The sequence below is a fragment of the Oncorhynchus gorbuscha genome, linkage group LG08 (genome assembly GCF_021184085.1).
Source record: "Oncorhynchus gorbuscha isolate QuinsamMale2020 ecotype Even-year linkage group LG08, OgorEven_v1.0, whole genome shotgun sequence".
Lineage (NCBI taxonomy): Eukaryota > Metazoa > Chordata > Actinopteri > Salmoniformes > Salmonidae > Oncorhynchus > Oncorhynchus gorbuscha.
This window is the reverse complement of record NC_060180.1, coordinates 60,225,957-60,252,616: the sequence shown is the minus strand read 5'-3', so window position 1 is coordinate 60,252,616 and position 26,660 is coordinate 60,225,957.

The window sequence follows — 26,660 nt, the reverse complement described above, 5'->3', positions numbered from 1 at the left end:
CCAGTCTTGTCTAAATCTACTGAATGAAGCTTACTGAGAAATGCTTCAGAATGCACTGAGTGCCTCATCGGCCTTGACTTTCAATGAGACTCAGACGTTAGCCGCTGCAAAGAGAGGGTGGAAAAACACCATGCGTCTTCATCTTTGTCAGCATACTGGGAGTGCAGCTCATAGGAAATCTATAAAAGGCACACCGTCGTACTCTGGAGAAACTGAATTAGGTTTGGAGTCTGGGTCCTGGCATCAAAATTAATTTGGGTTGATGTTCTGGCTCCCCATTATTACCTTAGGCAGGACTCATTATGTAAAGGAATGGCTGCTCTCAGCTCATCATGTGTACAGTATATCTAGAATAAACTGATACAGTGCTTACCCGTTGCTGTATGGCTCCTGCTGATGTCTCTATCAGTCTCTCTCACAGGTCTATTGGAGGGACGCACAGTGCTTTACCACCCTGTGGTGGATATTTCTCATATTGTGGTTTCTTCAGAGTTACTCTCAGGAGCTAAAAGCAAGGTAATCACCCCACTTTAGTGACATTTTCTCATTTGGATAATCGATAATTTGCTTGATTGTAGTCAGAGGCGATATATCCTCAAAATGAGTCACGCTCTATAATATGTCAGAGTGTGTGTTTCGCTACCTTTCATTGACACACTCTTCCCCTGGGTGCAACAGAGATGGGGAGTTTCTGTGTGTGTGTGTGTGTGTGGTAGGGGGTTGCACCTTTTGAATTCATTGCGTGTCACACAAACACCAGAGACAGTGGAGGGTTTCGAAAAAAAATAATCCAGTTGGTGGCCTGAAAACAAGCTCCAGTGAGACTTTTTTGTGTTGCTCTAATTATTCTCTATGTATCTCTGTATCTTTCAAGAAAAAGTCTGACTTTCCTTACACTGAAGAGATTTGAGCCTCTTAATCCAATCATTATGAATCTATTGAATGAATTTCCAAGTCTTATATGGGTTTGTTTTTCCAAAAGAAACCTGATAAAGTTAGTTGAACTGAGATACTAACCCATACTACTGAAAACGAAACCTGACAATGCAACAGCTTACTGTCCCCAAGGCTTATCTTTGGAGTGGAACAGCATGCCTTCGGAAAGAAGAGGTTCCTTTTTTACAAAAGAACAGCTTGTGTTTACCTCTAATAAGCCCACAATCAAATATTTCCTCTTTGCAACAGTCACTGGAAACGTTATACCGTTTATATTTCAATGTATTGACAATTCAGTGATCTCCAATAATATTTCTCTGCAATAACTTTTCTTGCTGGCTCTCACATTATTGGGTTAGATAACTTCCATGCTTCGCTTCTTTGTCATTTCTGTTAGATATCATCAATTCTGATATGAGAGGTGGGTAGGTGTTGAGATAGATTCCCAGCCTTGAAATGAAGCCCGGTAAGCCAGCCTTTGTAGCGAAGATTCATGATTTTCCAAAATCAATCTGCTTGAGTCTTCCTGCAGGACTAAAATCTAGTTATCTATGGATGAGAGATAGCCAAGGTTGTAATGTAAGGGCTATTCTGCCACCTCTCTACCATTTTTCATGAATACATTTTTGAACAGTCTTGGAATGCATCCATTTTGAGCATTACAATCCTATAATCACAGGTTTGAATTTGACTATCTTCATTCTGCTTTTACATGAACAATACGATTAATTTGATTTCCAATATGAATAATTTGCCCATTGAAAGACGTCTGACTTGTAGATGAGGATTATCATTGGCTGTAAGGAAGTACATACTCTATGTCCCCGCTGTTTGCTAGCTGTATAGCTACAAATTTGATGCATGGCATTACAATAAGTAAACTGGACTCAAAACATAAAAAATGATGACAACATCAGGCACTCAAACTCTACTGTTAGATAACCTACAATAGATGCATGTGTCAACGGACAAGGCCTGAATACAGCATCCGTATTAATAATGTTTTAAAATATTTTTTTACATACATTTTATTTGGACATATAAAGAAATACAAATTACAAATTTAACAGATACATCCTTTTATCCCCCTACACTTATTGAACCACCTCCCTCTCTTCATCAACAAAAGTGGCATACATACAAAAATAAAATACATGGAAATAATAACATATAAACATACATATGCACACAAGTACACATACATAAAAATAACACAACATGCTATTCCTTCCTTTCCACACCCTCCCCTATCCCGTTGGCCATAATTCTTACTCCTGATCAATAGAAGGCAACTGTTCAAAAAAGGAAATGAAAGGCTGCCATCTCAAGAAAAATGTATTAGTACATCCTCTGTCTATTTATTTTTTTCTAAGTGTAGAAAAGACATTAGATCTTTCAAACCGGATGATGCAATGCGAGGTTTGAAGGATTTCCAGTTAAGACAGGTCTGCTGGCGGGTTATGAGGGAGGCAAACGCTACAACGTCCACTTTACTTTTCGTGAGACGAGGCAACAAATATGGAGCTCCAAATATACTGTAGCTATTAGAGGACAAAGCTGCAGGTCAATATCTAGAATTTTAGAAAGAGTATTAAAAAAGGATGATCAATACTCAGACAGCTTATAACACGAATAAAACACATGGGTGTGGTCTGCCGGAGTGAATTAACATCTATCACGTATCATTCGTGTCTGGGAGGAATTTACTACGCTTTTTGGGGGTGTAGTGAATTCTGTGCAAGACTTTGAACGAAATGAAACTCAACCGAGCTCATGAGGATGTGGAGTTAAACCTAAGAAGGGCCTCCTCCCACCAGTCATCTGCAAGGTCAAATTCAAGTTCACTACCCCAGTCTGTCTTGATTTTGTTTATTAGAGGGTTCAGAGGACAGCATGGTGTCATATAATCTAGAAATCAGACCTTGCCAACTCCAGGGGAGGGACACAAGCTCCTCTAGCAACGTCTTGGAGGTAGTTGAGGAAAGGTTTGAAAATGAGAGCGAACAAAGTTGCAGGCTTGAAAATAGTGGAAAAGATTAGAATGAGCCAGATTAGATTTAGCTACGAGATCATTAAAACTGACAAACCTCCCATCTAAAAATAAATCTTTGATACACACCAAACCTCTCTCACGTCACAAAAGCCTGGTGGAGTTGGAGGGTAAAGATAGGGGGTAGATACAGACAGGGCTGAGAAGAGAAGGGGCAGAAAGTCTAACATGTTGACGAAATTGTCTCCAGATCTTCAGAGCAGGCGTTCGCCTCTAATGAGCACCAGTTGGTACCTGGAGCATTACACCAGACCATAATCTTTTGAATATTAGCTGCTCAATAGTAAAGCTGTAAATTTGGAAGTGCCAATCCTCCATCTTGTCTCCTTCTTTGAAGTATTGCTCTACGTATCCTAGGTGATTTGCCTGCCCAGATAAAATGACTGATGAGCCTATCCAACTTGGTAAAAAATAATTCCGGCAGAAAGATTGGAAGACATTGAAGAAGGTGTAGAAACCTAGGTAAAATGTTCATTTTAACAGATGGATACTGCCAGCTAATGAGAGAGGCAGACTATCCCAGCATTGTACGTCTGCTTTAACTTGTGTGACTAGACTTGCAAAGTTATTTTTATGGAGGGCAGCCAGAAAGTGTGTTATATTCACACACAAATAGGAAAAACCAGAGGGCGACAGACGAAAAGTCAGGGCTCCAAGGGGAATTTGCTATATATACTAGTATTTGTGAATTTGTGATATATACAAGTAGATCATCTCCTTTCAGCGACACTTTGTGCTCTTCACCAGCTCGGTGGATTCCAGTGAATGATGGTGATCATTTTAAGACCAAGGAAAGCGGTTCTATCGCAAGAGCAGAAAGGAGCGGGGACATAGGGCACCCTTGAGACGTCCCTCTGGAGAGGGTGAAGTATTTTAAATGTTGAGAGTTGGTGTGTACTATGAAATTGGACCCAAAACCAAATCTTCCCAAAATCTTAAATAAATAATCCCACTCCACCTGGTCGAAAGCCTTCTCCGCATCAAGAGAAACAACGATTTCAGGGTCTGGAGAGATAGAAGGAGAGAGTATAATGTTCAAAAACCGGCGTACATTGGAAAACAGTTAACGCCCTTTGATGAAACCTGTTTGATCATCAGATATGACATCCTGAAGGCTGGGTTCCAACCGGCAGAACCTTAGCTAATAATTTAACATCAGCATTCAAAAAGTGAAATGTGCTGACATCCACAACATTCCGCCAGATCTTTATCTTTCTTAATTATAAGTGAGATGGACGCTTGGGTTAGCGTCAGGGGGAGAAAGCCCTGTGATAACGAGCCGGTGAACATATCTAATAGCAATGGGGCAAGTTGATCAGAGAATTTTTTTATACAAATTGAGAACTTGCCACTTTGCATTGACTTTAGACCCTTTGTTATCTCATCAAGATGCAGAGGGTTGTCTTTACTTTACTCATGTCCATATAATGGATGGGATACCCACGTTATCTAAAAAGGTTGTCCATAGCCGTATTATCTGATGTGGGTTCGGATATGTAGAGGTTAGAGTAAAATGACAAAAAAGTTGAATTAATATTAGAGGGATCACTTGTAAGATTACAGGAGGAGTCATAGACCTGAGAGATGTATACCAAGGCGGCTGGCCTTGTCACCACATTCATAGTACGTCCCCTTTGTTCGTTGCAACAGAAACTCTGCTTTATCAGTGGAAAGCAGATCAAATTGAGTTTGAAGTTTCAGCCTCTTTCCGTATAATTCAGGGGATGGTGAAGTTTAATATTGGCGGTCATTTGTCAGGATTGAGTTCATCAGTTCCTGATGCTTCTTTGTTTGACATAATGGGCATTGTAAGAAATTATCCTTCCCTGTAATACAGCTTTGAAAGTATCCTAAAGAAAGTCATTTTGTCTGACCACTGAAAACTCCATAATATGGATGCCATAACAAAAACGAAGAATAACTTGAACGAAACAAAAATCTACACACCAAACCAAATAACTGGTTTGAATTTGATTTTCAGCAGCCGGAAGCTGTATTTGTTTTTTCAAATCAATGGGAGAGAAAATACAGCACATCAAAGGGAGTACACATAAACACTTTCAAATCTACATTAGGTTGATCTGTCAATGTGTATAGAGAGTCTCTGTGTGAATGAGTGAGGGGAAAAGCAATGGAGCCATATGGGACAAACATATGGGTAAATAAGGGGGTTGGAGTGGGCACTATTTAAATGTGTTGTATGAGCATGTCTTTTCAATGTCATTTCAACGCAATGTGCTCTTTTCTGAGCTGCTGTTTCTGAGAAATGTACATTCATTCAGTATGGAAGGAGTGAGAGTGGAAGGGAAAACAGAGAGGGATAGAACTGAGAGGGGTAGAGAGAGAATTAATGAAGGTGGAATCTGGGAGAGATTGAATGAGAGTGGCAACAAGAGAGAGTGAGAGAGAGATGAAGAAAAATAATGAAAGGGGAAATGGAGACTCAAAACGGCGAGATGGAGAGAGACAGAGTCAGAGAGAGTGAGAAAAGTCGTAGGAAAAAGTGAGGATTCGCAGAAAGCTAATGAGCATACCAAGGGGCACATTAGTTATTTATTTCCCAAGCTTGTTTCGTTAAGAGAAGGGCACAGCAATTAGCTTTGAGGAGTTGACATCCCCGGCACCCTTGTGCTTTGGCTGCAAGGCAACACGAGAGCACCCTGTCTGAAATGCTAAACAACCTGTAGCAGGAGCCTTGCTCGAGGGGAAAGAAAAACAGCATTGTGCATGATGGGGAAGAAAAACAGCATTGCACTCGTGACCTAAAGTGACATCTCTAACGCAGAGCAGCCAGCTGGCCTTCCATTATGCAGAATAGAGGAGAGGAGAGAGGCTGTTTTCTAATTCAGACGTGACGGAGAGAAAAGGCCATGTGGACTAGGGGACTTTACGAGAGGTACCCATGCATATGCAACAGGAACTAAAGTTGTTGTTTTTCACTTATTCCAAATGTTTTCTTTACTCTAAGGACCTAACATTCAACCTCTGGATAGGGGTTGGGGCGGGAGGGGGTGGTCTGTTTTTCACACGAGTTGTTTTGGAATTGACTTTGTGATTTCTAAGACAAGGAACATACTATATTGAGAGTGTTATGCAACCTTAAATATGTAACCTGTTGGGGATTTTGAGGAAGATCATGTTGCACCTGAGATGCACCTGGAACCAGAAGCAGATTGAGTCCACATACACACACGCTTACATGCACACACACATACAGATGCACACACACACACCTCCATTCACACACACACACATACAGATGCACACACACACACCTCCATTCACACACACTCACCAGCACTGACTCACACATATCTATGAAACAGATCAAAGCAGACACCCATAATAGCCTGATATCTAAACCAGCAGTTCCTATTTTTCCTATTCACACACCCTTAGATCCCCTGTGCTCCAACCAAACAACAATGGATAGTCAGACTCTGTTGAAATGTCAATCCACCACCATGCTAATTGGACCTGAGTCATTCCAATCAGGGGAACAAAACAGAGATGCCCGTGGACTGGAGGTGGGTGGTAATGAGATGGGCTTTGTATGTGGCGAAGAAAGGCTGATTGAAATTATACCCCAGTGACAGGCCATGCAATAAACATGCAGAAGCAAACTTTAATAAGCACATTGCCCTCTAAGAACCTTCCCCTTGACTTTGATACAGATATCCTAATGTGGAATTGTACTATGTACAGTTGAAGTCGGAAGTATGTTCATCTCTAGGAGACAGAATGCGTCTCCTTCCTGAGCGGTATGACGGCTGCGTGGGCCCATGGTGTTTGTGCTTGCGTACTATTGTTTGTACAGATGAACATGGTACCTTCAGGCATTTGGTAATTGCTCCCAAGGATGAATCAGACTTGTGGAGGTCTACAAAAAATGTTGGAGGTCAAGGAAAGAGGCACTGAGTTTGAAGGTAGGCCTTGAAATACATACGCAGGTACACCTCCAATTGACTCAAATGATGTCAATTAGCCTATCAGAAGCTTCTAAAGGCATGACATAATTTTCTGGAATTTTCCAAGCTGTTTAAAGGCACAGTCAACTTCGTGTATGTAAACTTCTGACCCACTGGAATTGTGATACAGTGAATTATAAGTGAAATAATCTGTCTGTAAACAATTATTGGAAAAATGATTGTGTCATGCACGAAGTAGATGTCCTAACCGACTTGCCAAAACTATCATTTGTTAACAAGAAATTAGTGGAGTGGTTGAAAAAGTAGCTTTGATGACTCCAACCTAAGTGTATGTAAACTTCCGACTTCAACTGTACGTATACATTGTGTGTGTATGAACCGGAAAGTCATAGTAGAAATATGGTAGTTACTTCCAATAATGCAAGCTGGTTGAGTGCAGGATATTGAGTATGTTGACAATGAAATGTCATACTGTGTTTGTTTGCTGGTGTGTGCGTGTGTGTGTGTACTGTATATGTGTCAGTGTGTATATGTTTGACACATATGCATTCATGCATGCACACTATAAAGGTGCACCACACAGATTAACATATGAGAAAGTTCCACACACCTGTCCACGTCCTGTTTGTCAGCCTATAATTGACTGCAGACAACATAAATATATTCTCATTGGCTTTATCAGTGACTGGTATGGCTGGATCAGGCTGCCAGACAGTTTTGCACATATGCTCAATCTGCTTTGTACCGTGTGTGTGTGCGCCTACATGATTGTGTGTGTGTGTGTGGTGTGTGTGTGCGCGTGCGTGTCAGAGGAGGCTTGTGGGAGGAGCATTAGGAGAATGGCTCATTGTAATGGCTGGAATGAAGTGTAACAGTATAAACATGGAAACCGCATTTGACTCCATTCCAAAAATTCCATTCCAGCCAATACAATCCTCTTATAGCTCCTCCCACCAGCCTCATCTGGTGTGTGTGTATGGTGCGTGTGTGTGCGCATGCGTGCCTATGTGTGTGTTTTTGCTATCACAATCATCACACACAGTACCAATTCAATTCCTCAGGTTAAGGCCATAGGCATGCAGCTCTGCTCCCTGTATGACAGTGATTGTCTACACGGCATGCATACATTTGCATGCTCTGAATACATATGAGTGAGCTGTACACAGATTCTCTCTAGCCCCGCTGCTTTTGATTATGAGGAATTAAGGATTGGTAACCTAAAGTGTAATTGCATTGTACATGCATAGTGCATTATTGACAGTGTGCTAATTACTCAGTGTACGTGTACACCGTTGTATGCCATTCATTTCCTATGCATCATCCCGAGTTAACTATAGGCACAAGGGCTGTAATTTATGTCAATTACTACAGCATAATACTATGTGAAGGGCAGGGAGGTTGAGAGAGAGAGGTTTAAATCACTGCATTGGTCCCTCTGTTGTCATAATTACCTCAGCAGGTTAAAGGAGACTGAGAGAAGGGTGAGGGGGAGAGAGAGAGAGAGAATGGCAGAGGGTGAGAGAGGAAAGAGAGAGGGGACACTCAGAGTGACAACCCTCACCACCTCCTCCTCTTGCTGAGCTTATGTCTAATGGTTGGCGGTTACAGGTCCTGGCCCTCCTGGGCGTCCACTGCTGAGCTCATGTCTAATGGTTGGCGGTTACAGGTCCTGGCTCTCCTGGGCGTCCACTGCTGAGCTCATGTCTAATGGTTGGCGGTTACAGGTCCTGGCCCTCCTGGGCGTCCACTGCTCTGCCTGATTGTTTTCTCCTTTTGTTCAGTGATGCCTGGGATGACACGCCATCAACCACCAACAGATTTACCACTCACCTCCGCTAAAAACAAATACCCCAAGGGGGGAATGAGAGCGGGAGGATGGGAGGAGGAGGATAACGGTAGACAGGACAAACCAAATTAAAGAATAGCAGGATTTTCCCCTCGGCGACCCACTTTATATGCAAATACCATAGCCCTGACTCAGGGAGAGAGAGGTGAGAGAGAGGGATGGAAAGAGGGGGGCATGCTGATGTGTTAAGCGGGCGTTTTATCGCCTTGGGCCTTCTGTAGCTGTTGGGAACAAATTAAAACGACTGAAAAGAATATCCTCTCTCCTCCTGTTATTGTTTGTTTGAATGGCGCCCGGGACATGTGTGTGTGTGTGTGTGTGTGTGTGTGTGTGTGTGTGTGTGTGTGTGTGTGTGTGTGTGTGTGTGTGTGTGTGTGTGTGTGTGTGTGTGTGTGTGTGTGTGTGTGTGTGTGTGTGTGTGTGTGTGTGTGTGTGTGTGTGCGTGTGCGTGTGTGTGTGTAGAGACCGACAACGAAAGAGGCTCCCACGACGTCTCTCTTTCGCCTCCACATCCGCCTGGATGCGCTTTTGTCTTTCTTGTTTTTGAAATAATCATCTGTAGGGAGAAATAACTACAAAAAGTTTCTCCGAAAGAGAGGAGAGCAGAGGAGATGGTTTTGAGAGTACTCCATGTATCTCTGTTAATGTATAGTTTTATACAGGACACAAATGTCATAATAGCATAATATTTGATATTATCAAGCATGTTGAAGTAGCATACTCGTTACCTGTAAAGTTTCCCAGTAATTGTACCATATAAGCTGGGTGGGGGGTTGGCGATATGGGAACTTAGTCATCAAGCATACATTAAGCACTGCTCATCTCTACCTCTTTGTATCTTAGAAACACGACTAATCATTTTCTGTCAGTATTTCAAAAAGACTCTATAATGTGACTAGTGGAAGGGTTCCCATGGTAATTGAATGTAGTTCCAGTTGAAAAAAGAGATGAGTCTATTTAGATACACCTCATCCTGTATGTTAATGTATTTTTCTGCTGTTGGCATGACATGACAGATTCAAATGAAATTGTCCTCAAACCATCCTCTTGCGAAACACAGATTATTATTATCCTCTATGAATCAATTATGCACAAAGACTTTGGCAAATATACACAGTGGAGCATTAGCTTTGATGAGCCTGGCCACATAACAGTATTATTTACAACTGTAAATGTTTACACAGTTTTCTGTGTTTTTTTCCTTCTCTCTCTCTCTCTCTCTCTCTCTCTCTCTCTCTCTCTCTCTCTCTCTCTCTCTCTCTCTCTCTCTCTCTCTCTCTCTCTCTCTCTCTCTCTCTCTCTCTCTCTCTCTCTCTCTCTCTCTCTCTGAAATGCTTTATTACCGGAGGATTACAAAGCATTTTACCACAATGTGTACATTTTTATTAAGCTGGTCCCTTGTTAGAATGCATGGATGGCTCTAATTTAAGGGAAGAGGCACTAAAACTCTACAAATTTGATGATGCCACCCCCCAAACGCTCCCTCTGTTTCCCCCCCATCACACACTCAACTCCCTGAGTATAGCGTGAGGACAGAGAGAAAGAGAGAATATAAGATCATTCAAAGCAAGACCCCACCGAAACCCTGAAAAGTGCATGCAAACCCCAGCTACAGAGCATGAGGGTAAAAATGCTTACATTTGTATAAATTATTAAGGTCAAAAAGTGGTTACCGTTCAAGTGGAGTGAATAATACCTCAAGGTAGTGTTTAGCTCGGTATGGAAATGTAGATCTGATATTTTTTTCAGTGAAGAATATATTATACTGTTTCGGCACATTGTCAAAACGTCACCCCTCCTGCCCCCCTCTCTCTTGTCCTTTAAAAAAGCTACACCTGTCAAAAATGTGTCAAATTACCTCGCTTCTGTCATTTTTTTCTGTCATATCCAGCACTGATATCATTTCTCTGCACTGGAGATGTAAGAGTGTTTCAGGCATTTAAAAAAATATATTTTTTAAATGAGTGTCTGCTGGTCTGCAGTGAGATGGGTCCCAAACGAACCAATTTATTATAGTGGTTTGTGATGCTCTTATCTCCAGTTCTCTTCTCACAGCTATCTGCTCAGTCAAGAGGAACTAAGACCATGCCCATGAGTTTCCCCTCAATCAACCAGATTTAGATGGCTTTTAAAATTACATGTTCAGCAAACTCATACACATATACACAAAATTCATAGTCTTGCTTGGACCTAGTATTAGTTTTCCATTTCTCAGAGTGTGCTGTAGGCAAGTGTCTCAACTGCCAAAACACCTATCCATTGACAACAATCCACTGGTACACTACCGTTCAAAAGTTTGGGGTCAATTAGAAATGTCCTTGTTTTTGAAAGAAAAACAACTTTTTTGTCCATTAAAATAAAAAAAATTGATCAGAAATACAGTGTTGGCATTGTTAATGTTATGAATTACTTTTGTAGCTGGAAACTGCAGATTTTTTATGGAATATCTATATAGGCATACAGAGGCCCATTATCAGCAACCATCACTCCGGTGTTCCAATGGCACATTAATAAAAAATCAGCCGTTTCCAGCTACAATAGTAAATTACAACATAAAGAAATTCTACACTGTATTTCTGATCAATTTGATGTTATTTTAATGGACAGAAAATGTGCTTTGCACATTGCACAACAAGGACATTTCTAAGTGATCCCAAACTCTTTAACGGTAGTGTATATCTATGGTAGAACACCAGAACAGACCAGATGGTTGTTCAGCAGTTTGGAAATATGTCATCGTCAAAACACGCTCAAACTATATGGAATAGGACAGGTTCTTCAGGTTTGCTAAGGATTGGGCCAGTGTTGTAAAATTACTCCTTGTTCAAGATGAGTAAAAGATGGACCTTAGGCATCACCCATATCCATTTTGTCAGCACTCATGGGGACTGTGTCATTCATTTATTCAGCATAAAAAGCACAATAAGACACATTTCAACCTCATGTCTCAGTCAAAGTACATGCCTCTCTCTCTGCCCATCAGGGTTGGGTTTAAAACCATTTCAATTACAGTAAATTGAGGAAATACACTGAAATTCAAACTAATTCCAATTCTCTCAATGCTTTTCAATGAGGAAAATTTGGAATTGGAATTTTGTTTGTATTCTTAATTGACTGGAATTGAAGTTGTATTATCACCAACCCTACTGCCCATGCTGTCTCTGTCAAACACTTGACCCAGAGCAGTGCTTTGGAATGTGCATCGTAGCACTTTATGTCAAAAACATACTACCAGTGGACAGAAGCATATAGGAACTCTCACATTATGATCACTGATGATAAGCATGACAACCCAAAGCCTTGAACTCAAGACACAAGAGCATCACTAGAGACATAATCTACACCTTGTGGTTTTTATTTCCTTCATCTCGTAGTTTGGGGGTTTTGATTTCGCCGTCATAATCGTCCTCGTAAAGCACTTGTCGGTCGAAGCGCCCGGCAGCTGTTCCGCGGTTGCTTTTGAATTGGAATTAGTTTGTGTGGGAACCAAATGACGAGGTAGGAACCCGACTCTCACTTTAACGTCATATTGGCTCTTAAAAGGCTTTGAGGAAGACACATAATGGAGATGGGAGGAGAGTTTGTCCTCTCTGTCTCAATGGAGGAGGAAGCTCTTGTAGATGTACATTCAGCTAACCTCCATCTCCATTGTTTTATCTCACACAAATACTGGGAATGTATAGAAGGAGTCTATGCTTATAGGCCTGTACAATAACATGACTTTGTATTGGCGTTTTAGTTTTCTGCTAGAACTGCAGAAGCTGTCTCAGATATTGCATTGATTTTATTGTACTGTTCATACAGTCAAATAATGTTTCTTCCTGTCTCTCCCACATTGTTTGACAGCAATTCCGTGCTGTATTCCCCAAGCCTCCCACTTTGCTTGGTCTCATTCCATTACAGCTCCAAATGATCAACACGTTTTGCTGCTAGATGCTCGATTGCCACAGTCTAATGAAAACTGGGTGGTGCTACCCGTCGGGAAACTGTAATGTTACATTTAAACACAGATTAATCAAACGTAACACCCCAATTCATCATCACCATGACATCTGCAAAAACATCCCGCTTAAGTCCCGATTCTCATCCATTCCCTCCAATCCGATTGAGCTTTGCAAATCCCCCCCCCCCCCAAAATCCCCATCCATGGATATATAATATGTATAGGAAAGTGGGCATTCATATGTTAATAGCGCCTGCGGCTGGGAGTGAGGAGTTAACCAAGCTTGACGGGGCCAGTGTGACCACCACGAGGTGTCAGTGGGCCTGGAAAAACATTTATCGTGTGACACGGCCCAGTTGAAGCCGGCGCGGGCCCTGTCTTAAGATGGAAGCCCCCTTCACCCTGCACTTGTAACTCTCCAAGAAAGTTTGAACATATAGACATTAGAGCTGAATTAGAATAAGTTATTTGTTATTTCTCTCATCTGAAAGGGTGAGCTATCTGGCCTCTGGCCTCTGCCTCCATCGTGAGACCTTGGTGTTTGTGTGGATGCTATTTGCTATGTGTTTACAGTGCCGGCTCTAGATATAAGCGACATAAGTGGTTGCGTAGGGTCCCCGGCCGCTAGGGGACCCCCAACCCAATTGCTATTATTATTGTTATTTATTTTTTAGGAACTCAGTCGGGGTCTCAACTATTGAGAGTAAGAATATTAGAATACACAAGGTGCAATTTTGACATTTGGTTGTGTATTAGAATTTCTACTCCTGTCACATGTCACTCAATTATCCATGTACATTTTTTATGGGTGTGATCATTCTACAGTGGTCCCTGCAGCATAGCTCAAACAGGTGTGATTAGAAAACTGAATTAGAATGTCTAGTTACGATTGACGCAACGGTCAGCGTTTGAGCTGACCACACTGCTTGTTTTGCACAAACAGTCTTTACAACGTAATGTTCTTATTGTTAGTAGTTTATTTTTTTCAACCGTATAATACAATTCTCATCCAAATTGGAAAATGTAGGCTACCTTAGTACTACCGCTAAATGAGGAAAGAGAGAGCTAACACATGCTTTCATATTTAGCTAACTCTAGGCTGAAAGAAACCATACTATGAATGAGCTAATAGCAATTACTACATACAATTCAACACAGTGATAGAAATAATTGAGTAAAACACTTTCAAAAAGTCTAAAGTAATCCGACGGTGGGTAGAACTTGTGTCGCCACGTTTGTTTTTCTGCGTCTACCAAAGATGAGAAGATGAGTTGGGTCTGTTTGCAGTATGCATGTTGGAGGTGTGTCATCTACCATCAATCACTTCTCATTATTCACTTCCCAATGTTTACTCAAAAGACGATTGAACCATCCCTTCACCTCGTTTTGTCATCTTTGGTTTGTCAGATGTTTACGTGACACCCAGAATGCATTATGTGATGTCAACAAACATGGTTCCACACATAGTTGGTAATTAACTTAGCATTACCTCATCATAATCAGTACAACCTTCAACCATGAAGTGCATTGAGAGGCTAGTTAAGGATGATATCCCCTGCACCTTACCAAACACTGTTGACCCACTGCAATTTGCATACCACCCACGGATGAAGCAATCGTCATCACACTGCCCTTTCCCAACTGGACAAGAGGAATGCCTTTATTGGAATGCTGTTCATTGACTACAGCTCAGCCTTCAACACCATATTGCATTCCAATCTAATCCGTAAATTCGGGGCTCTGGGTCTGAACCTCGCCGACCCCAGGTGGTGAAAGTAGTCAACAACACCTCAGCTACACTGATCCTCATAGCTGCGTGGCCACACACACATCTCCAACTAAATCATCAAGTTGCAGACGAAACAACAATGGTAATGTCACACCCTGACAATAGTAAGCTGTTTATTCTCTGTGTTGGTTGGGGCATGATAGTGACTTGGGTGGGTCATCTAGGTGAATTTGTATGTTTATGGTGGCCTGATATGGTTCCCAATCAGAGGCAGCTGTTTATCGTTGTCTCTGATTGGGGATCATATTTAGGTAGCCATTTTCCCCATTGTTAGTTGTGGGATCTTGTCTACGGATAGTTGCCTGTGTGCATCAGTAGCTTCACGTTTCGTTTGTGCTTGTTTGTTTGTTTTTGCTAAGTTTCGGTTTCTTAAAAATATGTGGAACTCTACTCACGCTGCGCCTTGGTCTACCCTTTATGACGAATGTGACAGATAGGCCTGATTACCAACAATGAAAAGACAACCTACAGGGAGGAAGTGAGGGCCCTGGTGGAGTGGTAACAAGAAAATACAGGCTGCCCCCCCCCCATTGCATAGTGCTGTACTTTTTACTTAATGGAAACAGCACATTGTTTTATATGATTTAATTTGAACCTTTTTGGGATAGGGCGCAGCATTTTCACTTTTGGATGAATAGCGTGTCCAGCGTGAACTGCCTCCTACTATGTCCCAGATGCTAATATATGCATATTATTATTAGTATTGGATAGAAAATACTCTGACATTTCTAAAACTGTTTGAAATATGTCTGTGAGTATAACAGAACTCATATGGCAGGCAAAAACCTGAGAAAAAATCCATCCAGGAAGTGGGAAATCTGAGGTTTGTAGTTTTCAACTCAGCCCCCATTGAAGATACACGGTGATATTAGTTATGTTTCACTTCCCAAGGCTTCCACTAGATGTCAACAGTATTTAGAACCTGTTTTGAGGATTCTACTCTAAAGGAGGGGCTCATAAGGGCTCTTTGAGTGAGTGGTTTGGCAGAGTGCCACAGCCTCGGTCTGGCGCGGCCACATGAAAGGTAGCTACGTGAAAGGTAGGGGGAGGCTTGTAAGCTGAAGAACACCATCCCAACCCTGAAGCACGGGGGTGGCAGCATCGTGTTGTGGGGGTGCTTTGCTGCAGGAGGGACTGGTTCACTTCACAAAATTGATGGCTTCATGAGAAAGGGAAATGAAGGGGATATATCGAAGCAACATCTCAAGACATCAATGTTCAAGCTTGGTCACAAATGGGTCTTCCAAATGGACAATGACCCCAAGCATACTTCCAAAATTGTGGCAAAATGGCTTCAGGACAACAAAGTCAAGGTATTGGAGTGGCCATCACAAAGCCCTGACCTCAATAGCACAGAAAATGTGTGGGCAGAACTGAAAAAGTGTGTGCGAGCAAGGAGGCCTACAAACATGACTCAGTCACACCAGCTCTGTTAGGAGGAATGAGCCACAATTCACCCATCTTAATGTGGGAAGCTTGTGGAAGACTACCCGAAAAGTTTGACCCAAGTTAAACAATTTAAAGACAATGCTACCAAATATTAATTGAGTGTATGTAAACTTCTGACCCACTGGGAATGGGATGAAAGAAATAAAAGCTGAAATGAATCATTCTCTCTACTATTACTCTGACATTTCACATTCTTAAAATAAAGTGGTGATCCTAACTGACCTAAGACAGGGAATTTTTACTTTGATTTAATGTCAGGAATTGTGAAAAACGGAGTTTAATTTGTTATGGCTGCAATCCCACTAACTGGATAAGTGCCATCAACAACCGCTGAATAGCATAGTGCTACATTCAGTAAATATTACAAAAAGTATTTATATTCATGAAATCACAAGTGCAATATAGGAAAACAGAGCTTAGCCTTTTGTTAATCCACCTGTCGTGTTAGATTTTGAAATTATGCTTTACAGCGAAAGCAATCCAAGCGTTTGTGTAAGTTTAGCGATCGCACAAGAAAACATTAAGTACGCTTAGCATCAGGTAGCTTGGTCACGAAAATCAGAAAAGCAATCAAATCAATTGTTTACCTTTGATGATCTTTGGATGTTTTCACTCCGAGACTCCCAGTTACACAACAAATGTTCCTTTTGTTCCATAAAGATGATTTTTATATCCAAAATACCAAAATAAATGTTTGGCGCGTTATGTTCAGAAATCCACAGGAAAGAATGGTCACGACAATGTCCACAGAAACATGTCAAACGTTATTTATAATCAATCCTCAGGTTGTTTTTAAAATATTCAATCGATAATATATCAACCGCAAATGGCTTTCACAGTAGGCGAGGGAAAAGCAATACCTATCCAAACTCTGTTGTGGGAGCAAAACTCATGTGACCACTTGACGTGATGTTATCGTTCTGGCTCATTTTTCAAAATAAAAGCCTGAACCTATGTCTGAAGACTGTTGACACCTGGAGGAAGCGGTAGGAAAAGGAATCTGGTTCATATCCCTTTAAATGCAGCAAAGGGAGGCTATGGAACATGATGTTTTCAAAATAGAAGCCACTTCCTGTTTTGATTTTCCTCAGGGTTTCGCCTGCAATATCAATTCTGTTATACTCACAGACAATATTTTGACAGTTGTGGAAACTTTAGTGTTTTCTATCCAATACTACTTATAATATGAATATATTAGCAACTGAAACTGAGGAACTGGCCGTTTGATATGGCACCTTTTCATCCAAGCTACTCAATACTGCCCCTGCAGCCATAAAAAGTTAAATGTATTTGGCTAAGGTGTATTTAAACTTACGACTTCAACTGTATATTCTGTACTCTAGTCAAAGCTAATACTAAACTCTTTTTCAGGACCCGGTCTTTCAAAGATGATTCGTAAAAATCCAAATAACTTCACAGATCTTCATTGTAAATATTTTAAACAATGTTTCCCATGCCTGTTCAATGAACCATAAACAATTCATGAACATGCACCTGTGGAATGGTCATTAAGACACTAACCGCTTACAGACTGTAAGCAATTAAGCAATCACAGTTAGGAAAACTTAGGACCCTAAAGAGTATTTTCTACTGACTCTGAGAAACACAAAAAGAAAGAACCCCAGGATCACTGCTTATCTGCGTGAACGTGCCTTAGGCATGCTGCAAGTAGGCAAGTAGGCATGAGGACTGCAGATGTGGCCAGGGCAATAAATGGCAATGTCCATACTGTGAGACGCCTAAGACAGTGCTACAGGGAGACAGGAAGGACAGCTGATTGTCCTCACAGTGGCAGACCACGTGTAACAACAGCTTCACAGGATCGGTACATCCGAACATCACACTTGCCTGGACAGGTACAGGATGGAAACAACAACTGCATGAGTTACACCAGGAACGCAGAATCCCCCCATCAGTTCTCAGACTGTCTGCAATAGGTTGAGAGAGGTTGGACTGAGGGCTTGTAGGCCTGTTGTAAGGCAGGTCCTCACCAGACATCACCAGCAACAATGTCAATAAGGGCACAAACCCACCGTTGCTGGACCAAACAGGACTGGCAAAAAGTGCTCTTCATTGACGAGTCGCGGTTTTGTCTCATCAGTGGTGATGGTCGGATTAACGTTTATCGTCAAGGGAATGAGCGTTACACCGAGGCCTGTACTCTGGAGCGGGATCGATTTGGAGGTGGAGAGTCCGTCATGGTCTGGGGCGGTGTTTCACACCATCCTCGGACTGAGCTTGTTGTCATTGCAGGCAATTTCAACACTGTGCATTACAGGGAAGGCATCCTCCTCCCTCATGTGGTACCCTTCCTGCAGGCTCATCCTGACATGACCCTCCAGCATGACAATACCAACAGCTATACTGCTCGTTCTGTGTGTGATTTCCTGCAAGACAAGAATGTCAGTGTTCTGCCATGGCCAGCGAAGAACCCGGATCTCAATCCCATTGAGAACGTCAGGGACCTGTTGGATCGGAAGGTGAGGGCTAGGGCCATTCCCCCAGAAATGTCCAGAAACGTGCAGGTGCTTTAGTGGAAGAGTGGGGTAACACGTCACTGCAAGAACTGGCACATCTGTTGCAGTCCATGAGCAGGAGATGAACTGCAGTACTTAATGCAGCTGGTGGCCACACCAGATACCGACTGTTACTTTTGATTTTGACCCCCCCCCCCCTTTGTTCAGGGACAAATTATTCCATTTCTGTTAGTCACTTGTCTGAATTAAACAATTCAGTTTATGCCTGAATTGTTGAATCTTGTTATGTTCATACAAGTATTTACACATGTTAAGTTTGCTGAAAATAAATGCAGTTGACAGTGAGTGGACGTTTCTTTTTTTCTGAGGTAATATAACTGAAAAAGTTGTACACACCTTTTCTATTCATAAACTGTCTATACACACCATCATATACATATATATTTATTTTCCAGGTTCTGATATTGCTTGTTCTGATATTTTATATTTTTTGTATTGCTATATTGTTTTGTATTGTAAGGTATTACAGCAATACCCTTTCTGCCACTTGGCAAAATGAGTAGAATTGCATTACATTTATTATCAATTTGCAAAATGTTTTCTCCGCCCAAAGGCAAAATGTGTAGAATTGCAGGAAATGTACTTTAAATCTTTAATTTCTGTCCTCCATCAAGAAGGAGGCCACTAAAATGTTTTGCCATGAGGTGGCAATCGCACTTAGGGCCCCAAATAGGCTAGAGCCAGCCCTGTGTGTATCTCTCTCTCTCTCTCTCTCTCTCTCTCTCTCTCTCTCTCTCTCTCTCTCTCTCTCTCTCTCTCTCTCACACACCCATTCTCTCACACCTCGAAGTCAAGACAGTTCTGGAGTGCATATGGCATGACATTTACTGTTATTCTCAACTCAAGGCAGGACCTCACATGAACCCTGCTGTGTGTGTGGTTTTGGTTTTACTATCCTTGTGGGGACCATAAGTCCTTTTGTGTGTGTGTGTGTGTGTGCGTGTGTGTGTGCATGCATCTGGAATCTGACCTTGGGCAACCTGTGGCCTTACCTTGCTCTACCGAGACAAGTCATGTAGGTTTGGTCAGGTGTTGCAAACTTACAGAATTGAGGCAAACATTTCTGTGACATTCTAAGACATTTTCAAAGTCTCCTTCTAAGAGTTAAAGTCATGGGTCTTAACCTCCACTAAACTACCTGACATATACAGTATATCACAGTTGCACCTATAAGCTTTGACATTACCTACTCGCTTCTTCCACAAGTTTCTTTCGCAATGTGAAAATGTCAAGACGAACGACTCATAAAACAACCTTTATATCCTCTAGATACCCTCTAGTGTTGGAGCATGTTACTACATCACTGGATCACCCTGCATGATATTTAAGCTTCTTCTTCTTCTTCTCATTATAAAAGGCTATAATTTCTGATGATACTAGAACACCTGAAAATCCCCCTTATCAGTAGAACAGTGGAAATTGAGCTCTTTATTTTATCTGGTGATGTTAATGGTTCTCGGTCTTTCTCATATATTTCTACTTTTTGCTCACTCATATAGACAATTGTCATTTGGTTTGAGTACCAGCACATATGCAGAGATGTGAAGCTTAGCCACTCTTTTGCATGTGATAGATCATTAGAGCTTTTCACGTGGTGTTGCTATAACCACAGCTGCAGCCATCAAATCAAATGTTATTTATCACATGCTTTGTAGAACGACAGGTGTGGAATAACAGTGAAAGGCTTAATTACGGGTCCGTTTCCAACAATTTAGAGTTAAACGAATAACAATGATGAGAAAAAATAACTATGGATATATACAAGGACTATTGTACCAGTACAGTGACGATGTGCAGGGGTACGAGGTAATTCATGTAGCTATGTACATATAGGTTGGGTTAAAGTGACTCGGAAACAGGATTAATAATAGACAGTAGCAGCAGCGGGTAGCCATTTGATGCAGCGGGTAGCCAAAACAATATCACTGTTATAATGCTGTGTGTGTGTGTGTGTGTGTGTGTGTGTGTGTGTGTGTGTGTGTGTGTGTGTGTGTGTGTGTGTGTGTGTGTGTGTGTGTGTGTGTGTGTGTGTGTGTGTGTGTGTGTGTGTGTGTGTGTGTGTGTGTGTGTGTGTGTGTGTGTGTGTGTGTGTGTGCGTGCGTGTCACTTTAGATGATGGCAAGAACTACCGTTTTGCAGAAAACTCCAACTCAATCACCAATGAAAATGCAGTCCCCATGCATAACTACAGTAACAGAGATATGCTCTCTGGGGCTGTATTAATTGTGCACTATGTGGTGCTGTCTGTAGAATATGCACTGTGTGGGCATATTTTGACATATTTATTTTTATTTTTATTTAACTAGGCAAGTCAGTTGTTAGCTTTGAATTAACTAGAAAAGTCTGTTGTTAGCTTTGAATGAACTAGGTAAGTCAGTTATTAGCTTTTAATTAACTAGGAAAGTCTGTTGTTAGCTTTGAATGAACTAGGCAAGTCTGTTGTTAGCTTTGAATGAACTAGGCAAGTCAGTTGTTAGCTTTGAATGAACTAGGCAAGTCAGTTGTTAGCTTTGAATGAAATAGGCAAGTCAGTTGTTAGCTTTGAATGAACTAGGCAAGTCAGTTGTTAGCTTTGAATTAACTAGGAAAGTCAGTTATTAGCTTTTAATTAACTAGGTAAGTCAGTTGTTAGCTTTTAATTAACTAGTAAAGTCAGTTATTAGCTTTGAATTAACTAGGCAAGTCAGTTGTTAGCTTTGAATTAACTAGGTAAGTCAGTTGTTTGCTGTCAGTCAAGCTATGCAAAACTGAAACTGAAACTCAACTTGAAGGTTAAGTTTAGGCATTAATTCTCAGTGGTCAGGGTAAGGGTTAAGGTTTGAGAGAGGTTTAAAATATACACATTTTAAAAGAGTGCTTAGCACTGGGATTGAACCTGTGATCCTCATAGAAGTAGCTCGCAGTTTAATGGGGATTTTCACCCTGGGGGAATCTGGGGTGGTTTCCATCATGTCTGAGGCATTTCTAGGACAGTGAGATGTGTTTCACACATAATTGCCCAGGTTGAAGGCAGGTCAGTGCTTCACACACTGAATGATACACCCTATGATGGCTTCCCGTGTATTGATGGAGAGGTATAAAAATAAAAGTTAGTCCTGCTTTGTGGCATTTTGCGAAGACTCTGTTATACTGGTCTCACATTTTTGTGGGTGTTGATATGGTTGTCCTTGTTCGATATGTTCTATCGGCGGATTTATTGCAAAATATACAAGCAAACACATTTTTTCCAGTCTCTGAAAGACTACAACTTGTGTTGGGCAGAGCGTTGTGCTTTGACCCCCATCCCTCCAAAAGGGTGGACTTTTTTAAAAGTAGGTGGACACTAACAACAATTATTTGGGAAAAAATGAAATAACTGACCAGACCCAATGGCTTCAAGTGTTTCCTCTCATCAATTTGAATTTGTCGATGGAGCATCGATTAGCTACATGGTGACACTCAACCATACATGTTTCAACCGGAATATAGCAAAGAGCATTCAAAACAAAGAGTTGGATTTAACTAACGTTAGAAGCTCAGCTACACAGCCGATACCAGCACTAAGAGGGCAGACGACAAATACGGTGGCTAGCTAAGTATGTTATATTTACTGCAAGCCACCTCGCTAGCTAGCTTTAGTTTTTCTATTGAAACCCATGTTGTGTATTACATACTAATGTGTTACAGTGGGAGGAAATATAATTCTTTTTGGTTTGCTAACTTAGCTAGTGTTGGGGAAAAATCCAGCTCTTTGGTAACGTTCCTGTACCCATGTTGGAGAGTCTCCAGTCACCTGGTGATTTCCAGTATTTATATTATTTCATTTGAAGTAGGAATAAGAAGCAATATAAGGTTCAACATCAGACATGTGTAAGCAGAATGGAGGTGGAAACCATGTGAATGTGCAGGAGTTGTCCAACAGAGTTAACCGTTAGACATGAAGAAACAGAACTGTGAAGTATCTGTGTGAATAAGCTAAGCTGAACTAACATAGAACAGACTGTTTGGAGCCACATAGAAACTAGTCAAGGTTACTAGAAAGGTATATCGGTTAATCATTTCCAAGTGACACAGACCTGAACTGGTGTGGGACAGTGAATATGCATGTTTACCAACCAATACAGGGGCCATAAGCTATGTATATGTATTGGGACGACATGGTTGTATTAATTAAAAGCTATTGGAAATGTGCTTATAATGGGAACATATATATATATATGTAAAAAATGTATTGTTTTTATAGTGAGCCTGTGGTTGCACCACCAATATAATCTAAACTGCGTCAGATGTGGATTGTGAACAAGCCATAATTAAAACAGAAAGATAATGGTGGCGCAAGGCCAAGGGGAGTTAGTCATTTACATAGGAAGGAGGGAACATGTTTGGTGGAAATGTATAAATACTGATGTTTTGAACAAGAGAAGTCAGTCGTTCCATGGAATTGCTCGGCTTCTGTTACTTTTGTAATAAAGTATTTTTGATTTACAAGTTCCGGTATCTGAGAAATATTTGATTCAATATTCTCACGACATAAATGGTGAGCTTGCCAGGAGTGGCTACAAGGGACCAGTGAACGATGAAACTTTTGTTGCTGATGTCGGGTCTTCGAGGCAAGTCTCACAAACAGGTGGCCACCCTATTCTTATCAGGAAAGCTCAGTTCTTACTTACAGTTAATGTTTGTGTGATTTGCTTCAGGAATCCTGCCTCAGCAATAGGAGCACCAAGTAGGTCTCTCCAAATTTTAGACAAACTAATAGATACTGGGAGCTTTTTATTTCAATAACTGCATGCATGAATGTTACGAAAAAGCTTTTGGGGTTACAATAGTTCAAGAGTAAATTGAAATATTTGTGTGGGCATTGTGGATTGGGAGTTGTACGCCTCATTGGTGTCAGGTGGCTCAGTTGGATGGGGCCGTTCACTTGCTCTGTTCAGGTGGTTCATTTGACCCACATGAGTGGCCTGTCTGAGTAGAGATTCTTGTCTGATTCTATCTGCTATGACGCATCTATTTCAGGATCTGTCTGGGTTAGTGTGCAAATACAGCCCATTCAGCTTGATCAGGTGGTCCGAGTTGGGTCATTCAGTTCATCCCGCTCACCAGACCGTTCATCTTGGGAACTTGTCCGGTCTGGTTCGGTGCATCTGTTTGCCCTGACTGGCTGGCCTGCCTAGTTCAGTTTGAGGTGACTACTGCCTGTATGCAGGGTCAGCACAAATAAATAGGAAAATCCTATGGATACCGCTCCGACTCAATTTAGTGGAGGTCTGAATGGGAGAGTGTATAACTATACAATACAATAACATTACAATAACACTTTGACACATTTTGGCAAAGGTCAGTTTGATAGGTATAAATCCTGTATAAATACTGCCTCCTGTGTTGAGGAAGTGTATCAGGGGTGGAGATACATTTACAGGTCATTTTAGGGAAAACGTAAATAGAAGTGTGAAAGTGAGAGTGAATGTTGCCTGTCCTCGGTGAGAGGGGATTGCACACCCTTCCTGTGACATCACTTCAGTCTGGCCTGACAAAATTGACGCATCTGATCCCGTGCATGTCCAGGAACCATCATACGCTAACTAGAGAGGAAACTAAAAATCACATACTGAGCTATATGTTTAACCTCTTGAAACTAGGGGGCACTATTTTCATTTTTGGAAAAATAACTTTCCCAAAGTAAACGGGCTATTTTGTCAGGACAAGATGCTAGAATATGCATATAATTGACAGCTTAGGATAGAAAACACTCTAAAGTTTCCAAAACTGTAAAAATAATGTCTGTGAGTATAACAGAACTGATATTGCAGGCGAAAGCCTGAGAAAAATCCAATCAGGAAGGGACTCTTATTTAGAAAGCTCTACGTTCCTATACGTCCCTATTGAGTAGTGAAAGGGATATCAACCAGATTCGTTTTTCTATGACTTCCCTAATGTGTCTAGTGTCACAAGACATAGTTTCATGATTTTATTTTGAAAAATGAGCTTGAACGACAACATTGCGTCAGTGGTCAGACAAAGGCGGCCATTGTGCCTCTCGCTCCTACTGGGAAGCTAACTCTCCCGGTTGATATATTATCAAATATATTTGAAAAACTCCTTGAGGATTGATTATAAAAAACGTTTGCCATGTTTCTGTCGATATTAAGGATCTAATTTGGAATATTTTTCGGCTGAAAGGTATAGTGCACAACGTCCAATTTTGATAAAAGGGACGCAAGGGAACTATGTACCATGGTGCTCACAGGACCTGGAAGGATTGGTTGCCCGCCTACCGGACATCCTTTTTAAAAAATATATATTTTTACCTTTATTTTACTAGGCAAGTCAGTTAAGAACAAATTCTTATTTTCAATGACAGCCTAGGAACAGTGGCTTAACTGCCTGTTCAGGGGCAGAACGACAGATTTGTACCTTGTCAGCTCGGGGATTTGAACTTGCAACCTTGCGGTTACTAGTCAAACGCTCTAACCAATGCCTTCAGATCGCTCACAGCCAGTAGTTTCGCCATGGTTTGTTCTTCAAAGGTTCTGATCCATTTTCCAGCTCCATCAAGGCAAAAATGGAGGATGTACTGCCTTGGTGAGACAGTGGATAATTCACTGGGAGATGGAATAGACTTTGACTCATCGTCCAGACATCTGGCAGGCTCTAAGAACGGAATACCCAGCAAGGATTGAACCGAAATCACTGAAAGGGGAAGCACCAAGGGACACAGAAAACGCTGCTGCATATCTTCACAGACAACTGAAACGATGGAGACTGGAAACAGAATGAGACCCAGAGGGAGACCCGCTGATGTCAATTCTGTTCCGGAATTCAGTGGTAGAAGCCATGCCCCAGTCAGTACAGAGTAGGCTGGAGGATGTGGTGTGACTGCCTTCAAAGTCACACAGAGAATTCTGTGACCATGTGATTCATGCAGTGGACAAATACAGAAAGGATGAAGAGCGACTTATAGATCAAGGAAAATATATTCAAAGAAAACTGACCCAGCTACAGCTGGAAGAACTGACTAACAAAGGAAAAAGGAAAGTCCAGGCCCCAGTGACAACTCCCATGCCAGAGGTAGGGACAATGGCTGCAGTCTCCCCAGGAGGGCCACCACCGCCTCCCATCCGGCAGGCCCAAGTGCAACCACCAGTAGTGAATGTATGTACACAACCCCAAAATTGGTATGGTGGCGATAAGCAACAAAAAGTTCTGTAAAATAATCAGAAGGGACCACCTGGGGTCTGTTGGGGATGCCAACAGCCAGGACACTGCAGACGAGATTGCCCCACAAATCCTTAGCAGAACTGAGGGGGAGGGAACCAACGTAGTTGGCAGCCAGGTGGGAACCAGAATAACTGGAACCAGGATGGTGGCTGGCAGGGCAACCAAAGGCAACCACAAGGCCCTGTGAACCCAGGGGTGGGGCCATATCAAGGACACTAGGGATGCCCAGAGAATCCTACATGGGGAGGGTCAGTTCCCAATGATAACTACGAGAGTTGATCAAGAACCTATGCTGCAGGTTCACGTAGAGAACAGAGGCACACGCATGATGATATATACTGGAGCAACTTACACATATGTAAGTCCAAATTATGCCTCTCATCTCCCCATGTATGCCAAAATTATAGGATTCTTGGGAAAAACGCAGCTAATTCCAATGACTGCTCCAGTTTGTCTGACGGCTGATGGCGGATCAGCAACAATCCCTATATTAGTATCAGATCAAACCCCAATTAATCTACTAGGAAGGGATGCTCTATGCAAAATGGGCATACAAATTAACCTTTTATAACTATGGGGCAGTATTTTCATTTTTGGATAAAAAAACGTTCCCATTTAAACGGGATATTTTGTCACAACAAGATGCTTCACTATGCATATAATTGACAGCTTTCGATAGAAAACACTCGGACATTTTCAAAACTGCAAATATATTGTCTGTGAGTGGAACAGAACTGATGTTATAGGCGAAACCCAGATAAAAATCCAATCAGGAAGTGCCGCATTTTTTTAAACCGCCTCATCCAATGACTCCTTATATGGCTGTGAATGAGCTACGAATGAGCTTATGTTTTCTACGTATTCCCCAAGGTGTCTACAGCATTGTAACATCTTTTTACGCATTTATGTTCAAGAATAGCCGTAAGGGACCACATTTAGCAAGTGGTCACATGATGGCTCCGGCAGAAAATCTTGCGTAAA